At 40.6% G+C, this 19,980-nt stretch overlaps 1 pseudogene; it reads right to left on the bottom strand.

Annotated features, from left to right (window-relative positions):
* Positions 1–745: 745 nt before the first annotated feature.
* The window catches only part of LOC133389655 (lipase member M-like), a 47,371-nt pseudogene continuing 28,136 nt past the window's right edge, over positions 746–19,980 (bottom strand).

The following is a 19,980-nucleotide window of genomic DNA, read 5'->3' as shown; positions in this document are numbered from 1 at the left end:
AGGAGCCTTTCCCAGTCCTGCCTGGAGATACCAGGGATTGCACTTGGTTCCTTCTGCATGCAAGGCAGATGTTTTACAAATGAGCTATGAGTCTTCCCCTCAAAATATTCAGCAGAATCTTTTGCACAACCCTACTATTTTGCTGCATGGTACACATGGTGAGAATATGAAGCAAAGCAAGGCTTTCCTTTTTAATAGGCTATTGGAAAACTGCCATGAAGATAAAAGTTCAGCCCTAATAAATGTTTGTAATTTGTAGCTTTGAGTTTTATATGGTTTTGTAATGCGTTTCATAAATTATTTGTTTATGATGGAGAATACAAATAGTATTTCATTTGGATATATAATAACTGCTTCATACATGAGTAGAATTTAGATGTTGGAATAATAATGAGCAACAGTTAAGCACGTTGCTTTCCAGAATGCTCTCAACAGTGAAACCCAATGGAGAGAATAGAACATTCACTTCAAGGGGCAAATTCAGCCAAATTCAGCACTTTAAAACCTCATTAATTTTAACGGGACATACTTCAGCATTTGCTTAAAGGGGTATAAAAATCCTTAATTCCAGCTGGATAATGCTGAACAAGTCCTTTTCATTTTCATTTTAATCTTTACCTTTATATCTATTTTCTACTTTGCCCTATTTTTTTTATTCCAGATTGCATTTTTTCAGATCACCAAATGCATTTCAATGTACATGTTACATGATAAATATGTGCTTTAATTAAAACGCACACACAGTATACACATCCATTTAAATGACACACTCATTTATTCTGTTAAAAGCAAGGGAGTATTCTGGAACGTGGGTCTTATTGTTGATCCCAAAAGTAATTCTGATGCGAACAATCCTTTTATGGGAAATTCTGGATGATTTCAGCAAGATCATAATAGATTTCATGATGTGCATCAAGCCCAAAGAGAAAATCATAATGCATCCAGTGAGGAATTTCTTTGTAGTACATCAGGTTCTCCAGAAGAGGAAATAATGATTTAGTGTCCTCTGGTGTAGTATGTCTTTTCCAGCACTCCACACAATTGTTGGTACATCCATATATTTTATGTGGTGTAAGAGAGGGGTAGTCTAAGAGGAATAGAACAAGAATCTTTCAGGTCCAGCAAGTGCAAGTAAAATAACTATGGAACATCCTGTTAATTTTTGGAAGCCAGTACCAGAAAGTCAAAGGCAACACTATTTCCCTATCATTTTTTTCTTTAGTTATACATCACAGGTAAATAGGCTGTTTTTGCACTGGAATTTGCTCTCAGACACCCACCAAATTGCTGGGCTCCATGCCTGAACCCACCAAACAACACTAGACATTGTCCTTTTGCTCCAGCCTCAGAACCAATGGGATCTTCTCAAGATGAGCTCCAGGTTTGAAAGGTCCCCTGGGAAGGGGCCTCCCAGTGCCTCCCACCAAGCTGGAACACACATGGTAGCAATGTTAAGTTCCCACAATGCCCCAGAACCACAGTACATTGGATGCTCTAGGGTACTATGTTAAATTTAAAATTGCGGATGGCTTCCCAATTCCATTTACTGTCACTAGATAAATCCATTGCAAGGGATCAGGTAGGCAAAATATTTATCAGTGCTAGTTGGGCCAAGGTAGACATCAGTACTGGTGGACCCTGTCAGCAGTGGATTGCCAGCCCTGGACCCACCCGTAAACCCAGAGAGCTTTTCTCAGGTACCAGAATTTTAGATTTCAAGACCTGGCAACTTTTTTTCTATACATTTCCCTTCAGCCATGTATTAGCACCACCACTGTTTATCTCTTAAGTTGCCCTCTCCTTATGTACTAAACTATAGGCACCTCTTCTCCCAGGTAAAGCCAGTAGCTGTTGGGTTTGCATTTCTCCCTTCAGAGCTGGAACTGTCAAGCTAGCCTGCAAATGTGCAGTGGGGCAACTGAGTTGAGGTCCAGAGGCATGTGGCATCACTTCGCTCATGTCTGTGAATGATTTCTTTTTTAAAAAAATGTTGGTCATGAGTGGAGATGGCAGAATCCCTCAGTGGAGGAACAAAGGATGAAGAGAGTACAAATGTTGTGGCTGTTTCCTGTAGACTGAAGGAATATGCAGAGCACACCTCATTCATTACCTCTAATAATCTAATAATAATCTAATAATTCCTGTGCTTGCCGAGACGTTTACTGACCTTGGGAGTGCATTAGTTCGAAGTAATTTATTGGAGATGGAAAATATATGTGAATTACCTATTGGGCAACGACTGCTACTGTAAGTCAGCTAATTTATCTGTAATTGGAATTTATTTTTGAACTGGAATGATCCATCCCACTTATGATGGAAGAAGAAATTATGTTCTTTGAAAGTTCATTATTCTATCTACAAGCCGTTAGAACTTATTAGAAGAAACAATTCCGGTAAACAGCCTCATTACCTTCTACCTTAGTGCTTGCTGGATTTGGTCTAGGAATTTGTGATGAGAGCCATAAATTAAAGCAACAGTTGAAGTTGTGGGGGAGGCTGAACTACTCTAAGGAAGCCTCTTCTAAATCTAATATATCTGTGTTCACTTATTTGATAAAAAGAATTTTTATAGTGCTAACAAGGAAGAAGTGTAAAGTATAAAGAATTGGGCTTAGCAACATTCAGAGAAGAGAAGCTGTTAGAACTTATTAGAGGAAACAGTTCCGGTAAACAGCTTCATTACTTCCTACCTTTAGTGCTGCTGGATTTGGCCTAGAAGTCTGTGATGAGAGACATAAATTAAAGTAACAGCTAAAGTTGTGGGGGAGGCTGAACTACTTCTAAGGAAGCCTCTCCTAAATTTAACACACCTGTTTTCACTTATTCGATAAAAAGAGTTTTTATGATGCTAATGAGGAAGAAGTGCAAAGAATTGGGCTTAACACCATACAGAGGAGAGAAGCCTCTAAACCCACAACAAATGAAGGCCACTCAGTTTTTTACACCTAAGCAAGATGGTTCCGATATTCAGGAGATACAAGAGACTGTAACACCTTCGGATCCTTCCTTAGATTGGTCATTGGATCATAAAATGGGAACATACCATCTGAGCAAAAATTCCCCCTTGCAAAATCTAGTAAATGAATTACAGGATGCAGACCCTTATATTTTATCCTTCCCTGACGAGGGGGTGTTACCACAGGTGATGGAGACCTTGGAAGAAGTGGGGTCATTGGGGGAAATGTATTCACAAAGACGAGAATTACTACATCCTATATCTAGAACCGCTACAGATAATAAATCCATAAATAATGTGACTAGATCTCTTGCAACTTCAGGAAACTATATCCATCCTTTAGGTGGGACTCTTTTAATACTGGAGGAACTTGATCTTGTAAAAGGGTATATCTCTGAATGTAATAGTTTACTGAATACTCTGGCGAATGCAGTTAAGATGATCTTACAGAATAATGAAGATATAGCCAGAAAAGTGAACACCCCTTTTAGGGAGCGGAGACAACTAAATTCATCGGATCCTAAATGTAAAGAAAGGAATGCTACTAGAAGAATTATAACAAAAGGAAAAAAGAAAAAGAAAAAATCTAAGAATCTTAAAAATCAAAGACCGTGCTGTTATAAAAAAATGAATTATAAACCTCTTTTTAAGATTCTGGATACACTTATGCACTCACTGACGTCTTCCTCTCCTGAAATGAGACCCCCTAAGATGACCCGAGGGGACGGGCCTGAGCCTGATCCTGAGTCCCTGCCGACAACTCTTACCACACTATCAGTATATGGGTCCGAACTAACTCCTTTTGTGCCTTTGCCTGCTTCTAAACCCCTGAATGATTGCCTAGCCGATATTGGTGATCGACCTGAGACACAATTGCAACATTCCTGTGATACCGGCTATTCAATGGAAACATAACTACAACTTTGTTCAGACATATTTAAGAAGGAGCAAACACCCAAGAAGAAGTCTAAGAAGGAAACTAGTTTGCTACCCCCTGTTCTTGAGACATTTACTACACCCCTTGTAGCTTTGTCTTCTGGGGGTGTTAAGGAGTATATGGTCCCTCAAACAAAGGATGAAACAGAATGTTGGTCTTTACGACTCAGTCGGAACAAGATAATCTTATCCCTTTTCCCATATTCAAGTAATAGTGGTCAATACCTGAGTCGAAAAACTTACATTCTTAAAGTTTTACAGTCCTTGAATGTGGTCTCAATTAGAAGTGATGATATAGTCAAGGTTGAAACCTTGAGTGATAATCCCTCTACCATGGTAGTATTATTAACCTTTAGATCTTATAGTATGGTTAATACATTTTTAGCAAGAAGATCTTGTTTACTGAGGTTCGGCATCCAGGTGCAAAGACATTTTACTAACGTAGCAAGATCACGCCCTTTATGCGTAAAATGGCGCCAATTCGATCTAACACCTCAAATTCAGCCATTGGTTATGGAAAAACAGCCTTTGGATAATTGTGTATCTATAACATCCACCCACTTTAACATCACTAGTAGTGATATTGTTGTTTTGGACAGTTATAATGACTCTGCTAGCCTTCCATCTACAAGCACCCCAGCTCAATTGTCTCAATTGTCATCACAGTCTTTTTCCCAGGGAGATCATGAGGACAAAGTGTCTGCCTCCTCTTATGATGAAGCAGATGAGTTATCTAAATTTACCAGCTTTTCTGATACTACTCAACAAGATATTATTAACGACCTACAAGAACTTTTAAAATCCTTACAGAGCAAACGGTTGTTGGTCAGATCTTTTAAGGATGTAGAATTGACTCCCCCCTGTAAAGCCCAGATGACAGAACTGAATACTACTCATTATAGTTTACACAATGTAGCTTTAGTACATCAAGAGGTTTCTAAATCACCTTGATGTTATATGAGTCAGCAAGTTATTCTGTCTTCCTTATCTAGAACGATATTAGGGAATTCCAATATGAACTTGCCAAAGTCCCCAAGGGACCCTAGCTTTGGAGAATATATAACAACTTTACTCGGGAATGGGAGATATGATATGAAGAAAGTCTCATATCATTTTAAGAGGAAGCAACTTCATCGCTGGCTATCTATTCCTACTCGACTTCCTCGGCCAAATAGACAGGTGTACTTGGAGGACAATTCCCCCGGGTTATTAGTCCTGCTTTTCAATGCCAGGTCGGTGAATGATCTTATCCTGGATGAACGCGCCGACCTGATATGTATTACAGAGACCTGGTTGGATGAATCTGGTGGAGTCAATCTCACTGGTCTTTGTCCACCAGGTTTCTGTGTACAACAACAGGCTAGACCTGGGGGATGGGGAGGTGGAGTCGCAGTGGTCTATCGTGACTTCATCTCTATGACCAGGTGTCCTCTCCCACAAACTATCGGGTTCGAGCGTCTGTACCTAAAGCTTTGTGGGCGAGATAGTTTGGGGATTTTATTAGTATATCGCCCCCCTCGCTGTTCAACAGTTTCCTTACCCGGGCTCTCTGGGTTGGTTTCGGGGTTGTTGTTGGAGTCTCCCAGACTGTTGGTTCTGGGTGATTTCAATATCCATGCGGAATCCTCACTCTATGGAGAAGTCTGGGATTTCATGGCTGCTATGACAACCATGGGGCTATCTCAATTAATATCTGGCCCCACTCATATAGCAGGTCATACCCTCGACCTTGTTTTTTATGCGGGATGGGAGGATGATGATCCAGGAGTGACGGATTTTTCAATAACTCCGCTGTCATGGACGGATCATTACCTGGTCAGTTTTAGACTAACTGCGACTCATACCCTCTGCCGGGAGAAGGGACCTATTAGGATGGTCTGCCCTAGGAGATTAATGGATCCGGTTGGATTCCTGTCAGCTCTTGGGGAATTCCCTGTCCCTCAAGTAAATGATTCTGTCGAAGCTCTGGTCGCACTCTGGAATAGTTCAATTACCAGGGCCATAGACACGATCGTTCCTAAGTGTCCCCTTGTGCGTGCCAGAGCAAAATCAGCTCCTTGGTTTTCCAGCGAGCTACTGGCGATGAAACGCACTTGTAGGTGGCGGAAAACTCGCAGCGAATCTGACTGATTTCTCGTTAAAATATTTTCTAGAATTTATTCGGCTTCAAGACGATCTGCGCAAAAGGCTTTTTTTACGGCCTCTATTTCTTCAGCCGCCAATCAGCCAGCAGAATTATTCCGAGTGGTCAAAGGTCTAAACTGCGATCACTCCAAAATTAATGAGGATTCTTCTCCAACCCGTTGTCAAGAATTAGCCACGTATTTCGCGAACAAGGTCGATCACATCCACTCCGACTTGGACGCCAATATTAATGCACTCTCTAAGGATGTACCTCTGGCCTCTGTCTGTCCTATTAAGATGGATTCTTTTCAACTTGTTCAACCTGGAGATATAGACAAGCTTCTTGGCGGAATGAGGCCTACCACCTGCCCACTTGACCCTTGTCCATCTTGGATCTTGAAACAAGCTAGAGATGGACTGGCCACATCGGTATGTGGGGTAGTTAACGCCTCCCTTCACCAAGGCTCTCTTCCAAGTTGCCTGAAGGAGGCGCTTGTAAGACCACCGTTGAAAAAACCCTCCCTAGATTCATTGTGTTTGAGTAATTATTGACCAGTCTCCAATCTACCTTTTCTTAGTAAAATAGTGGAATGGGTGGTGACCATTCAATTGCAACGTTTCCTAGAGGAAACGGATTATCTCGATCCATTCCAATCTGGTTTCAGACCTGGCCATGGGACTGAGACAGCTTTGGTTGCCTTGGTGGATGACCTTCGCAGGGAACTAGACAGGGGGAGTGTGTCCTTGTTAATTCTCCTGGATCTCTCAGCGGCCTTCGACACTATCGACCATAATATCCTTTTGAGCCGCCTAGCCAGGATGGGACTAGGGGGCACTGTTTTGTGTTGGCTCTGCTCTTTCCTGGAGGGTTGGACTCAGAAGGTAATACTTGGAGACTCCTGCTCAGCTCCTTGGCCCCTGACTTGTGGAGTGCCACAGGGCTCTGTTTTGTCTCCTTTGTTATTTAATATCTATATGAAGCTGCTGGGTGAGGTCATCCGGAGGTTTGGAGTTCAATACCACCAATATGCAGATGATACCCAGCTTTATTTCTCCTTTCCTCCTGATGCCAAGGAAGCCGTCCAGCCCCTGAACCAGTGTCTGTCCTCAGTGATGGATTGGATGAAGAACAAGTTGAAATTAAATCCAGACAAGACGGAATTGCTCTGCGTCAGTCGTGGGACAAACCTGGAAATAGGGAACCTACCTGTGTTGGATGGGGTTACACTCCCCCTAAAAACTCAGGTTCGCAGTTTGGGTGTGCTTCTGGACTCGGCTTTGACCCTGGAACCCCAGGTCTCTGCGGTGTCCAGGAGCGCTTTTGCCCAGCTAAGACTGGTTCGCCAACCGCACCCATTCTAGAGATGTCCGATCTGACGACAGTAACACACACCCTAGTTACATCCCAGTTGGATTACTGCAACGCACTCTACGTGGGGCTGCCTTTGAAGACAGTTCGGAAGCTTAAACTGGTTCAACGTGCGGCAGTGAGAATGCTGACGGGGGCTGGCCTTCGGGCTCATACAACCCCCCTATTACAACAACTCCATTGGTGCCGTTTTGCTTCCGGACTCAATTCAAAGTGCTGGTATTAACCTTTAAAGCCCTACACGGCCTGGGCCCTGTCTATTTGTCCGATCGGTTGCTTCGTTATGAACCCTCCCGTCTTTTGAGGTCCTCTGAGGATATACTTCTCATGATCCCTTCAGTCTCACAAGCTCATTTATCAGGAACCAGAGATAGGGCGTTTTCTGTTGTCGCTCCTAGACTCTGGAATGCTTTGCCAGCGGAGGTACGGTTGTCTCCTTCACTTTTGGTATTCTTCCACCAGGTTAAGACGATCCTTTTTCGGACTGCGTTTAAATTGAACGTGGAATAGGAATTTTAACAAATTATGTTGTAAGCATTAGTTTTTTGTATGTTTTTAATGATATTGATTGCATGTAGAGGTTGTAAATTTTATTTTATTGTGTTCTATTTTATCCTTCGTTGTTCGCCGCTCTGAGTTTCTGGTTAAAATAGAGCGGGCTAGAAATATTTTTAAATAAATAAATAAATAAATAATCAGATTCTGTGTCTGCTACTATGTACTTAGGTTGCAAAACAACTTATGCTGAAGGAGAACATTTCTCCCTTCAATGAACAATGAACAGACTTCCACTATACTGCTCCTAAGTCATTTGCCTCATTTCCTGAAAACTCTGCAGTTGTAGATCTCTCACTTACGCTGAATCCCAGAAGCAGCTTGCTGTGTAGGGCAAAGCTGGCCTGCTACCTTTCCAACAGAAAGGTCACTGTTGCTTTACTGGGAGGGAGAAGGGGAGGAGGTCAACATGGAGCAAATGCACCAATAGGAATGCTGAATTGGCTCCCCTGTGCGTTTGCACTGCACCAACCTCCCCACTACAGCAGGGCCCGGCTTTACGGTGCTCTGCTTTTTGGTGCTTTGCTAATGCGGCGGTTTTGAATTGTGTCCTTATCCCATATGTTCGGCGCTTGTTCCGTTTTTACGGCAATTGCGATTTTGCGGCATGATGCGAATTGATGGCGCCCAACGCCCTGAGCACATCGTCACAGCTTGAGAACATTCCTTTTTTAAACTACAGTTGGGCTGATTGGACTTGTAGTTGAAACAAGGAACGTTTCCAAGCTCTGAGTCTGAGAAGAGCATCGGGCGCCATTTTACAGTACTGTATTGTTGGTGAGCGGGTAAGAGGGAACAAGCAAGAGAGGCGGCGGAGAGCGAGCGAGAGCTTGAGTGAACAGGCAGGGGGGAAAGAGAGTGGGCAAGGGGGGGATGAGTGAAGGAGATGGCGGAGGGTGAGCAAACAGGCAGGGGGAGTGCGAGTGAGCAAGGGGGGATGAGCGAGGGAGGCGGCGGAGGGCGAGCAAGCAGGCACGGGCGGGTGGGCAGCTCTCTCCCTGTGATCCGCAGCAGGGAGGCTGCCGCAGAAGGGGAGCACTACTCCCTCACCATAACAAGGGTGAGCAAGTGGGGAGGGAGAGGGCAATGCATGGAAAAGTGGAACATCAATCAGCTGTTGCAGGCGGAGCTTCAGGGGCCAAGCGCTGTCAGCTGGTGCTCCCCGCACTACAGCTGATTAATGTTCCGCTTTTCGACAATTTTTGCTTTACGGCAGGGGTCTGGTCCCTAACCTGCCATATAAGTGGGGCCTTACTGTACTTGCCCCTCCCCATCCTGGTAAGCAACTGCAACTCACCAGCTGGGAAGCCAGCATAATAGCTCTGTCCCACCCAGCAAGTGGCTTCTGCTGAAACATCAACAGGTCAGTACTCCATTGACACAGGGATCCCTGCCTCTAATCAAAACCAAATACAGATAAAGCTGTAATCTTTGGTGCCACCTTGCAAAATAAATCAATAACAACTTGGTTTTAATAGTTTTCATTCTTATTTATCAAAATCACTGATTTCATTTTAAAATTATAAATCTTTGTTTACCTGATTATATTTCTCTATCTTCTCTGAACCATAGCCATATGCTCTGAACTTTCCACTGTTCCTTATCTAGGGGGAAAGAAGGAAAAGGGGGGAGGAATCAAGAGAAAAAAATTGTTTTGATTTATCTGAACTTTTAAAAGTCATAGGACATGAAATATAATTTAGTGTTGTTTTAAAACCGCTCTTTCTTCTAAGCTGTTTTATATAATACTTTTACTCCTGTCAGAACTATCTTTAGCAGTGGGACTCCAATAAAGTCTACCACATCAGGGAAGAGAAGACATCTTTTTGGGGAAAAAAGTCATGGTATGGTGAATTATTAAATTTTAGATTTTTAGTGAGATGTAAAACCAAATTATCTATCACTTTAGAAAATTCCCATGAAAACATGGACCAACAAGAGCATTTCCCACATTAAGAAAATCACTTCCTTCTCATACATTACAGATGATTAAAAATTCAGAATTTCTACCTGTGCCCAGTGTAATATAATTTTTGATGATGTACAGCCAGGTAAATGAGATGCAATAATATCAATGTGGCTCTGAAGAAGAAGAAGAAAATTTCAAGAAACATTTAATCTAAATAGGAACATTTGTGATGAAATTACTTTGATTTTTAAAATAAAGTATACATACACATACCATGTTTACATTATTTTTGCTAATTCCACCAGATGAGAAAAGTAAGTTGACACAAACTTTGTTCCAGAAACCCTTGTTGCATGTCTTAGCAATGAATCGATTGTTCATGAATTCATGTTGTTGTTATGTGCCTTCACGTCGATTACGACTTATGTTGACTCTATGAATCAGCGACTTCCAAGAGCATCTGTCGTGAACCACCCTGTTCAGATCTTGTAAATTCAGGTCTGTGGCTTCCTTTATGGAATCAATCCATCTCTTTTTTGGCCTTCCTCTTTTCCTACTTCCTTCTGTTTTTTCCAGCATTATTGTCTTTTCTAGTGAATCATGTCTTCTCATGAGGTGTCCACAGTATGATAACCTCAGTTTCATCATTTTAGCTTCTAATGATAGTTCTGGTTTAATTTGTTCTAACACCCAATTATATGTCTTTTTCACAATCCATGGTATGCGCAAAGCACTCCTCCAACACCACATTTCAAATTATTTGATTTTTCTCTTATCCCCTTTTTTCACTGTCCAATACATCCATACATAGAGATCAGGAATACCATGGTCTGAATGATCCTGACTTTAGTGTTCAGTGATACATCTTTGCATTTGAGGACCTTTTCTAGTTCTCTCACAGCTGTTCTCCCCAGTCCTAGCCTTCTTCTGATTTCTTGACTATTGTCTCCCTTTTGGTTAATGACTGTGCCAAGTATTGATAATCCTTGACAAGTTCAATGTCCTCAACTTTAAAGTTACATAAATCTTCTGTTGTCATTACTTTAGTCTTTTTGATGTTCAGCTGTAGTCCTGCTTTTGTGCTTTCCTCTTTAACTTTCATCAGCATTCATTTTAAATCATTACTGGTTTCTGCTAGTAGTATGGTATCATCTGCATATCTTAAATTATTGATATTTCTCCCTCCAATTTTCACACCTCCTTCATCTTGGTCCAATCCCGCTTTCTGTATGATAAGTTCTGCATATAGATTAAATAAATAGGGTGATAAAATACACTCCTGTCTGACACCCTTTCCGATGGGGAACCAATCAGTTTTTCCATATTCTGTCCTTACAGTAGCCTCTTGTCCAGAGTATAGGTTTGCGCATCAGGACAATCAGATGCGGTGGCCCCCCCATTTCTTTTAAAGCATTCCATAGTTTTTCATGATCTACACAGTCAAAGGCAGTCAAAAGCACAGGGTGACTTTCTTCTGAAATTAATTGGTCCGTTCCATTATCCAACATATGTTTACGATATGATCTCTGGTGCCTCTTCCCTTTCTAAATCCAGCTTAGACATCTGGCATTTCTCACTCCATATATGGTAAGAGCCTTTGTTGTAGAATCTTGAGCATTACTTTACTTGCATGGGATATTAAGGCAATAGTTCGATAACTACTGCATTCCCTGGGATCTCCTTTCTTGGGAATGGGATGTATATTGAACGCTTCCAGTCTGTGGGCCATTGTTTAGTTTTCCATATTTCTTGACAAATTTTTGTCAAAATATGGACAGATTCAGCCTCAGTAGTTTGTAGCAACTCTATTGGTATGCCATCATTCCTTGTGATCTGTTTCTTCCAAGTATTTTAAGAGCAGCTTTCACCTCACATTCTAAAGTTTCTGGTTGTTCATCCTATGGTTCCTCCATGAATGAATCTATCATCCATGCATCTCTTTTATAGAGTTCATCAGTGTATTGCTTCCATCTTCCTTTTATTTCATCTCGGTCAGTCAGTGTGTTTCCCTGTTGATTATTCAACATCCCTACTCATGGTTTAAATTTCCCTTTCATTTCTCTAATCTTTTGGAATAGGGCGCTTGTTCTTCCCTTTTTGTTGTCCTCTTCTATTTCTGTACAATAACTATTGTAATAGTACTCTTTGTCCCTACGTACTAGTCTCTTTATTGTTGCATTTAGGGTTCTGACCATGTTTCTATCTCCTTTTGCTTTTGCTTTCCTTCTCTCTTTAACAATTTTAAGAGTTTCATCAGTCATCCATTGAGGTCTTTCTCTCTTTTTAACTAGAGGTATTGCCTTTTTGCATTCTTACCTGATAATGTCCCTGACTTCAGTCCATAGTTCTTCTGATTCTCTGTCAACTAAGTTTAAAGCCTCAAATCTGTCCCTTATTTGATCTTTATATTCTTCCGGGATGTTATTTAAATTGTATTTTGGCATTATTATTATTATTATTAATATTTATTACATTTGTATACTGCCCCATAGCTGAAGCTCTCCGAAACATTAAAAACAAATACACAAATATACAAATTTAAAAACACATGCTAAAATGCCTGGGTGAACAGGATTGCTTATGATTGCTTTGTTGTTCTTTAGCTTTACTCTGATTTTCGATACGACCACTTCATGATCTGTACCGCAGTCTGCTCCTGGTCTTGTTTTGGCAGAAAGTATGGAACTTCTCCATCTTCTGTTGCCAATTATATAATCAATTTGTTTCCTATATTGACCATCTGGTGATGTCCATGTGTTCAGTCGTCTTTTCGGTGGCTCAAAAAAATGTGTTCTCAAGAAACAAATTATTGGCTTCACAGAATTCAAGAAGTCTTTCTCCAGCTTCATTTCTGTCTCCTAAGCCCCATTTCCCCACAATTCCTAGTTCTTCTCTGTTCCCTATTTTTGCGTTCCAGTCCCCCGTTATTATCATCATATCTTGTTTTGGTGTGTGATCAATTTCCTCCTGTACTTCTGCGTAAATCTCTCCAATTCTTCTTTTTCTGCGTTCGACATTGGAGTGTAGACTTGGATGATGGTTATGTTAATAGGTTTCCCATTTAATCTCATTGATGTCATTCGCTCAGACCTTGCATTGTAGCTCCTAATTGCTTTTGCTACATCACTTCTCACGATAAAAGCAACCCCATTTCTTCTTGATTTCTCATTTCCTGCATAAGATATTTTGTAGTTGCCTGATTGAAAATGTCCCATTCCCGTCCATTTTAATTCACTCACGCCAAGTATTGTAATGTTGATACATTCCAATTCTTGCCTGACAATTTCTAACTTTCCCTGGTTCATGCTTCTCACATTCCATGTTCCTATTGTGTGTGTCCACAATTCCAGACTCTCCTTTCGCATCTGTGCACATCAGCCTCTGGGCTTCCTTTCAGCTTTGACTCAGCTGCATCATTAGTCACAGCGCTACTCGTACTTGTCCTTTGTTTTTCCCCAGTAGCTCGGTGAGTGCTTTCTGACCTGGGGGATCTCATATTCCAGCACTATGTCATGTTGCATTTTGGATACTCTGTTCATAGGGTTTTCGTGGTAAGAGGTGTTCAGAGGTGGTTTACCATTGCTCTTAACATTTATGTTAACACTTATGTTAATAAGAGGATTCATAAATGTTATAGGGGAAGAAATTCTAGAAGAAATCCATAGGTTCTGATATGCATAATTCTTGTCCTTCTTTATAGATCATTAATACACATGAATTTAAATATTTTGACTATGGCTGCAAGAACAAAGTTGCGTATAATATGGTAAGGAAAAGGGTGGTTTTGGCTTCTGCTTTGAAATTTAGTGTAAACAATACTGTAATGTTTGAATCCCTGTATACTTTCTTTGACAACTGTGAAAGACTGGGCCTTCAACATCAGTGAGAATGGTTTTTCTTGCTGCGTTTTGAAGCGACTCTGGACTCTTCTGGCCACATCTCCCTTCCCACTGCTGACTGCAGACATTTCAGGACCCTTCCACAGCAAAGTGTTGGCCCAATCACTGTTTCTGCCCAAGCCTGCAGCAAAGCGTTTCCATTGGCCACACCTGGAAGGCAAATGGGTCAATCTACCAATCAGTTGCAAAATCTGCCTGAAGCTGAATTTTAAAAAAAATACACTTGGGCTGATCTGACCAAAGAAAACCTTTTTAAAAAGGGGGCAGAGTTTGACTAGCATCATGTGCCCGTTTTCAAATATAGAGGTGGAGACACACTGGAACTGGCACAACAGTAAGTGCGTCTCTTCCCTGAGAGCACATCAAAGAAGCACACAGAATCTGCTGAAATTATAGGTTGCATCTAGTGGAGTTCTGCTTGCACAATAAGACTCAAACCTCCCTTAGAACTCTCACTCATGCACCTCCTCCCACCTGGCAGTCTTACATCATTCATACTCCCAGGCATTCCATTAACTCCTTCAAACCTGTAACACATTTAATAACAGTTTCCAACAAGTGGTTTTGTTATAGTCCCCCTCCCCTCAGTCCCACCAACACCACACCCATAGAATCCCCCTATTTGGGACTTATGCCAGCTTAATTTATGCTGGTCTCGGCTGAGCCAGGAGGGGTGGGGTTTTGCTGGCTGAGCCATGGCTGAGCTGGGATGAGGGAATTATGCTGGTAGTCCAGCTGAGCCAGGATCTGCCATATCCTAACTCCCCACAGCCCGGCTTAAATACCTATAGGATTGTGTCAGTCAGTGTGTTCCTCTGTTGATTATTCAACATCCCTACTCTTGGTTTAAATTTCCCTTTCATTTCTCTAATCTTTTGGAATAGGGCGCTTCTTCTTCCCTTTTCTTGTCCTCTTCTATTTCTATACAATTGTAATAGTGCTCTTTGTCCCTACGTACTATGTACTACTACTATGTACTACTGCTACGTACTAGTCGCTGTATTGTTGCATTTAGGGTTCTGACCGTATTTCTATCTCCTTTTGCTTTTGCTTTCCTTCTCTCTTTAACCATTTTAAGAGTTTCATCAGTCATCCATTGAGGTCTTTCTCTCTTTTTAACTAGAGGCATTGTCTAGTTAAGATTATACTAGTTAAGATTATAGAGGTATTATAATAATATAAGTATTCATATATACTCTAAAAAAAGAGATATCTCAATATATTGACTTGATTGATTTAGTTTATTTATATGCCGCATTTCCACAGCAAGCTGTGCCCAAAGTTGCTTACAACAAATATGCAAAACACAAAACATAACAATAAATCCAAACAGAAGAAAAACCAACAATTTAACAAACAAAACAAATTCAGTATTACAAAAGAAATAATCTAGATTTAAATGCATAAGTACAAAGCAAAACAGAAAGACAACTAACAGACAACGGTCTGCCTAGTAAACGTCGCAAGATGTCATCCTAAGAGTCGGAAATGACTCGCACTATAAGTGCGGGGACACCTTTATCTTTACCTTTTATAGCACAGTGGGGGAGGAGAGCCTGGCTGGGAGTCCAGAGTCTGTGGAGCTTGAGATTGATAGACAAATGGTCAAGGAATACCTAATCACTTTGAACGAGTTCAAATCTCCAGGGCCTGATAAACTGCATCCGAGAGTATTGAAGGAACTGGCTGAAGAACTCTCAGAACTGCTGTCTAATATCTTTGCAAAATCATGGAGGACTGGTGAAGTGCCAGATGACTAGAGGAGAGCTAATGTTGTCCCTATCTTCCAAAAGGGCAAGAAGGAGGAACTGGGGAACTACAGACCAGTCAGCCTAACATCAATCCCTGGAAAAACTCTGGAGCAGATTATAAAGCAGTCAATCTGTAAGCACCTTGAAAGCAATGCAGTGATTATTAGGAGCCAACATGGATTTATGAAGAACAAATCCTGCCAAACTAATCTTATCTCACTTTTTGATCGGGTAACCTCCCTTGAAGACTGTGGGAATGCTGTGGAAATAATATATCTTGACTTCAGCAAAGCTTTTGACTAAGTGTCCCATGATATTCTGATTAGCAAGCTAGCTAAATGTGGGCTGGATGGAACAACTATCAGGTGGATCCACAGTTGGCTCCAGAATTGTACTCAAAGAGTGCTTATCAATGGTTCCTTCCCAACTGGGCAGATGTAATGAGTGGGGTACCACAGGGCTTGGTCCTGGGCCCAGTGCTCTTCAACATTTTTATTAACGACTTGGATAAGGAGATACAAAGCATGCTTATCAAATTTGCAGATGATACAAAATTGGGGGGCACAGCTAATACCGTGGAAGACAGAAACAAAATTCAAAGGGACCTTGATAGGCTGGAGCATTGGGCTGAAAACAACAGAATGAAATTCAACAGGGATAAATACAAAGTTCTACACTTAGGAAAAAGAAACCAAATGCACAGTTATAAGATGGGGGATATTTGGCTCAGCAATACGACATGTGAGAAGGATCTTGGAATTGTCATTGATCACAAGCTGAATATGAGCCAACAGTGTGATGTGGCTGCAAAAAAGGCAAATGCTATTTTAGGCTGCATTAACAGAAGTATAGTTTCCAAATCGCATGCAATACTAGTTTCCCTCTATTCAGCACTGGTTAGGCCTCAACTTGAATACTGCATCCAGTTCTGGTCTCCGCACTTCAAGAAGGATGCAGACAAACTGGAACAGGTTCAGAGAAGGGCGACAAGGATTACCACGGGACTGGAAATAAAGCCCTATGAGGAGAGACTGAAAGAACTGGGCATGTTTAGCCTGAAGAAGAGAAGACTGAGGGGAGATATGATAGCACTCTTCAAGTACATGAAAGGTTGTCACACAGAGGAAGGCCAAGATCTCTTATCGATCATCCCAGAGTACAGGACACAGAATAATGGGCTCAAGTTGCAGGAATCCAGATTTCAACTAAATACATAAAAATAAAATAATGCATTAAAGTGAAGGCATGATGCCAAACTGTAACTGCATATTACAAATCACAGTGCTTAGATTAATCATTTTGTATTTTGCTCTCCTGCTGCAAATCCACATAAACCTATACAACAAAACAGAGGCAGACCTATGAGACAAGTATTCTGAAGCAAAGTTATATGTAACAAAAGATAGATCCTTAATCCCATATAGTTTCATAATGATTTCTCAATCAGGTCAAGGATTTCCTTGTACATCAGCTGATGGGCATCAATGCCCCAAATGAAGTCCCAGTGAGCCCAGTCAGGATATTCCTTATCATGAATGAGGTGAGTGATTCGAGACCGTAACTCTGCAGTTTCCTTTGGCTGGCAAACCCAGTCTTGTCCTCCACTCCACATAGCAATTGGGACAGTGATATCTTCTATCCTGTAGGAGGGTGGAGTTGTCTGTGAAAAAGATAAATTGAAAATAAACTGCAGAAGCCACTGAAATGTAACCTAAAGCAAACTTGGAGGTTCTTCCTTGGGTGAAAATACCAAGAATTTCACGGGATTTCCAAGTGTTTTTGACAGACTGTTGTGCAGAAAATGACTAGGGTTAAAATTCAGATACATTTGTTTATGGGTTTGCAAGGAACTGCCTATATTCATTTTCTTTGTTTGTGGAATAGCCTCACTTTCCCTTCATCTGTCCTCTACACTACGTGCCCAATACACCAAGTTTCCAAGTTCTCTCGCTCTGTTGTTTTAATCATTTCTACCTTTTGTAAATTGCTTTTCTATTAAAGAAAAAGGCCTTCGGACCTTAATTTTCTGCTTATCTTTTAGTGGGGGTGGGGTGAGTTGGATTTGCTCATATATATATATATGGTGCTTCTTAGATTGTTTTACTCTTGTCATTACACTTGTATTTAATATTTGTTTTTGTAAGTAGTTTTGAGTTCACCTTTCTGAAAAAAAGTGACTAATCAATATGATAAATAAATAAATAAGTGGATAATTTCCTAAAGATAATGTGATCTCATTGTCTCTTAATGTCTTTTATTTGGCTAGGAAAAACACTTAGAATGGCTGAAGATAGTTGTAGGGTAGAAGTATTACTATGCCAGTCAATTAATTTTTTGTAGAAAAGTTTCAGGGAACAAAGGTCTCGACGGAGAGAATTGAAACAATATTTTAAAACCACTTAAGTATGTTTTGTAATCTAAAGAGATAAACAGAAGTTAGAACAGCAAAGTAACTCTCAATGTTTCTAAGTTCCATTCGTTCACATTCTCCCATTCTGAGAAACTTCAGCTATTTTTTCAAAAGGACAAATTTCACTTTTGCAGAAGAGTGGGATTCAGGGCATTGGAACCAGACATTTACTATTTGTCCTTATCCAAACTACAGACAAGCATAAATATACCTACCTGGTTGTATTTATCGATGTTCTTTGAGCTGTAATCAAAGTATTTGAATTCCCCTGTTTTAGCTAACTAGAAAATGAAACAGAACACAACAGCTGAATAAATATATGTACTTTTCACCAACAAATCAAAATAAAGTTTATCAGAGAGGGAACAAATTAAGAGTATTTTCTGATTATTGTTCTATATCAGAGGTAGGGAAGCTCAGGGCCAGAGGCCAAATACAGCCGGCCTCACTATCTGGCCTTTGGACTCTCTTGCAAGCTACATCCCTCACTGATTCTGCTATGTGCCTTCCTCAAGTTCTTTTCCTGGTCAAGAATGTGTCCTTGTTGTCATAATGCCTCTTACTTGGAGGGAGGAAGGGACATTAGAGATGGGATCCATTGGCTGGAGTCAGTTCGAACACATTCTGTCGACCTAACAGGCTGGCATTGGTTCAAGTTCATTCTTTATCTGCTAGCTGCTTCTTTTACCAATCCATATTTTTTTCACTTGGAAAAAATATCGATTTGAATATCAGTATTTTAAAAAAGAAATACAATTTTTGAAAGAAATATCAATATTTTAAAAGGAAATATCAATAAATTATCACTCTTAAAATTAATATTTTAGAGGGGGATTTTTTTAAAAAAAGTCTGTTTTCAAAATTAGCCATGGAAATTCACTACATTAAAATCCAATCCTCAACTATTGAGAATAAGCAAATTATTGGAAAATTTGGTACTAAATCTGCATTGGGCGGAATTCTAACACATCCCTGCTATAATCTCTGATTTTTGCTTTGCTACAATGTAACCTACCATACAAAATTAAGAGGCACATGCATTGCCCCCCCCACTTCGGCCTTTGGACACACCTACCACTGCTCAATATCATCCCAATGAAACTTTGCTACAAAGAGAAAGCACTATGACAATTCGCAATTAGCCAGTGAACTAGCACCTTTGTGGGCGTCAGCAAGCCTGCTCCTTTCCTTCAATCCTTATTGATATATGCTACCTAGCATACCCCAGGGATGCTTGAGAATTTTGTTCAGGCCATATTTTTAAGCAGAATGACCTGATTTGCCCTTCCCAAAACTAACACATGGATGGAAACACGATTATATAAAATATACAAAACAGATTAGAGTAAAATCTCTTGACAGTGGAATTGCTACTGCTCACTGGGGGGGCAAAGCAGAAGGGAGGTCGGTGCTGTGCAAATGCACTGCTGGGGCCGATACAGCACCTCCTATAATGCCCCTCTCAGTCTACTTCCCAGTAAGCAGCCACAACTGTGCTGCTGGAAAGTCAGGTAAGTGCTGTTGCCCCACCCCCTTACCCACTACAGGATAAAATGCATACAAAAAAAAAAAAAGCCTGTCTTAGAGTAAAACATATGCCTTGTAACTAGAGATCTTTATCCCAGCTGGTATCTATATTGGATTTTAATTGATTTTATGTATATGCTGTTGTTTATATATATAACTGTTTTATATATGTTTTATTATACTGTAAATTGCTCTGGGATGCCTCATGGGAAGTTATTATTATTATTATTATTATTATTATATACCACCACCAAACTGGATGAAAACTGAAAACAGGATGGAATACAGTTGTGAATGAACACACGCAAAACTGACATGGACCAGAAACAGACTGATCCGTCCACCTCTAGCATACACACCACCCACACAATCTTTTGGTTCCTATTCGAGAGAAGAACAGTGTGTTATATTTTCCCCACTTTATGTAATGTAATGGACAAACTTCACTAGTGAAAACGCAATCAATCAATCAATCAAATTTATTGTGCGGTCATAGACCTGATACAATTGATTTTGCAGGTAGTAAAAACCATAGTTATAAAAT

This window comes from Rhineura floridana, chromosome 7 (genome assembly GCF_030035675.1).
Source record: "Rhineura floridana isolate rRhiFlo1 chromosome 7, rRhiFlo1.hap2, whole genome shotgun sequence".
Classification (NCBI taxonomy): Eukaryota; Metazoa; Chordata; class Lepidosauria; order Squamata; family Rhineuridae; genus Rhineura; species Rhineura floridana.
Note: the sequence above shows the minus strand (reverse complement) of the source record. Positions and strands in the feature narration are given on the sequence as shown.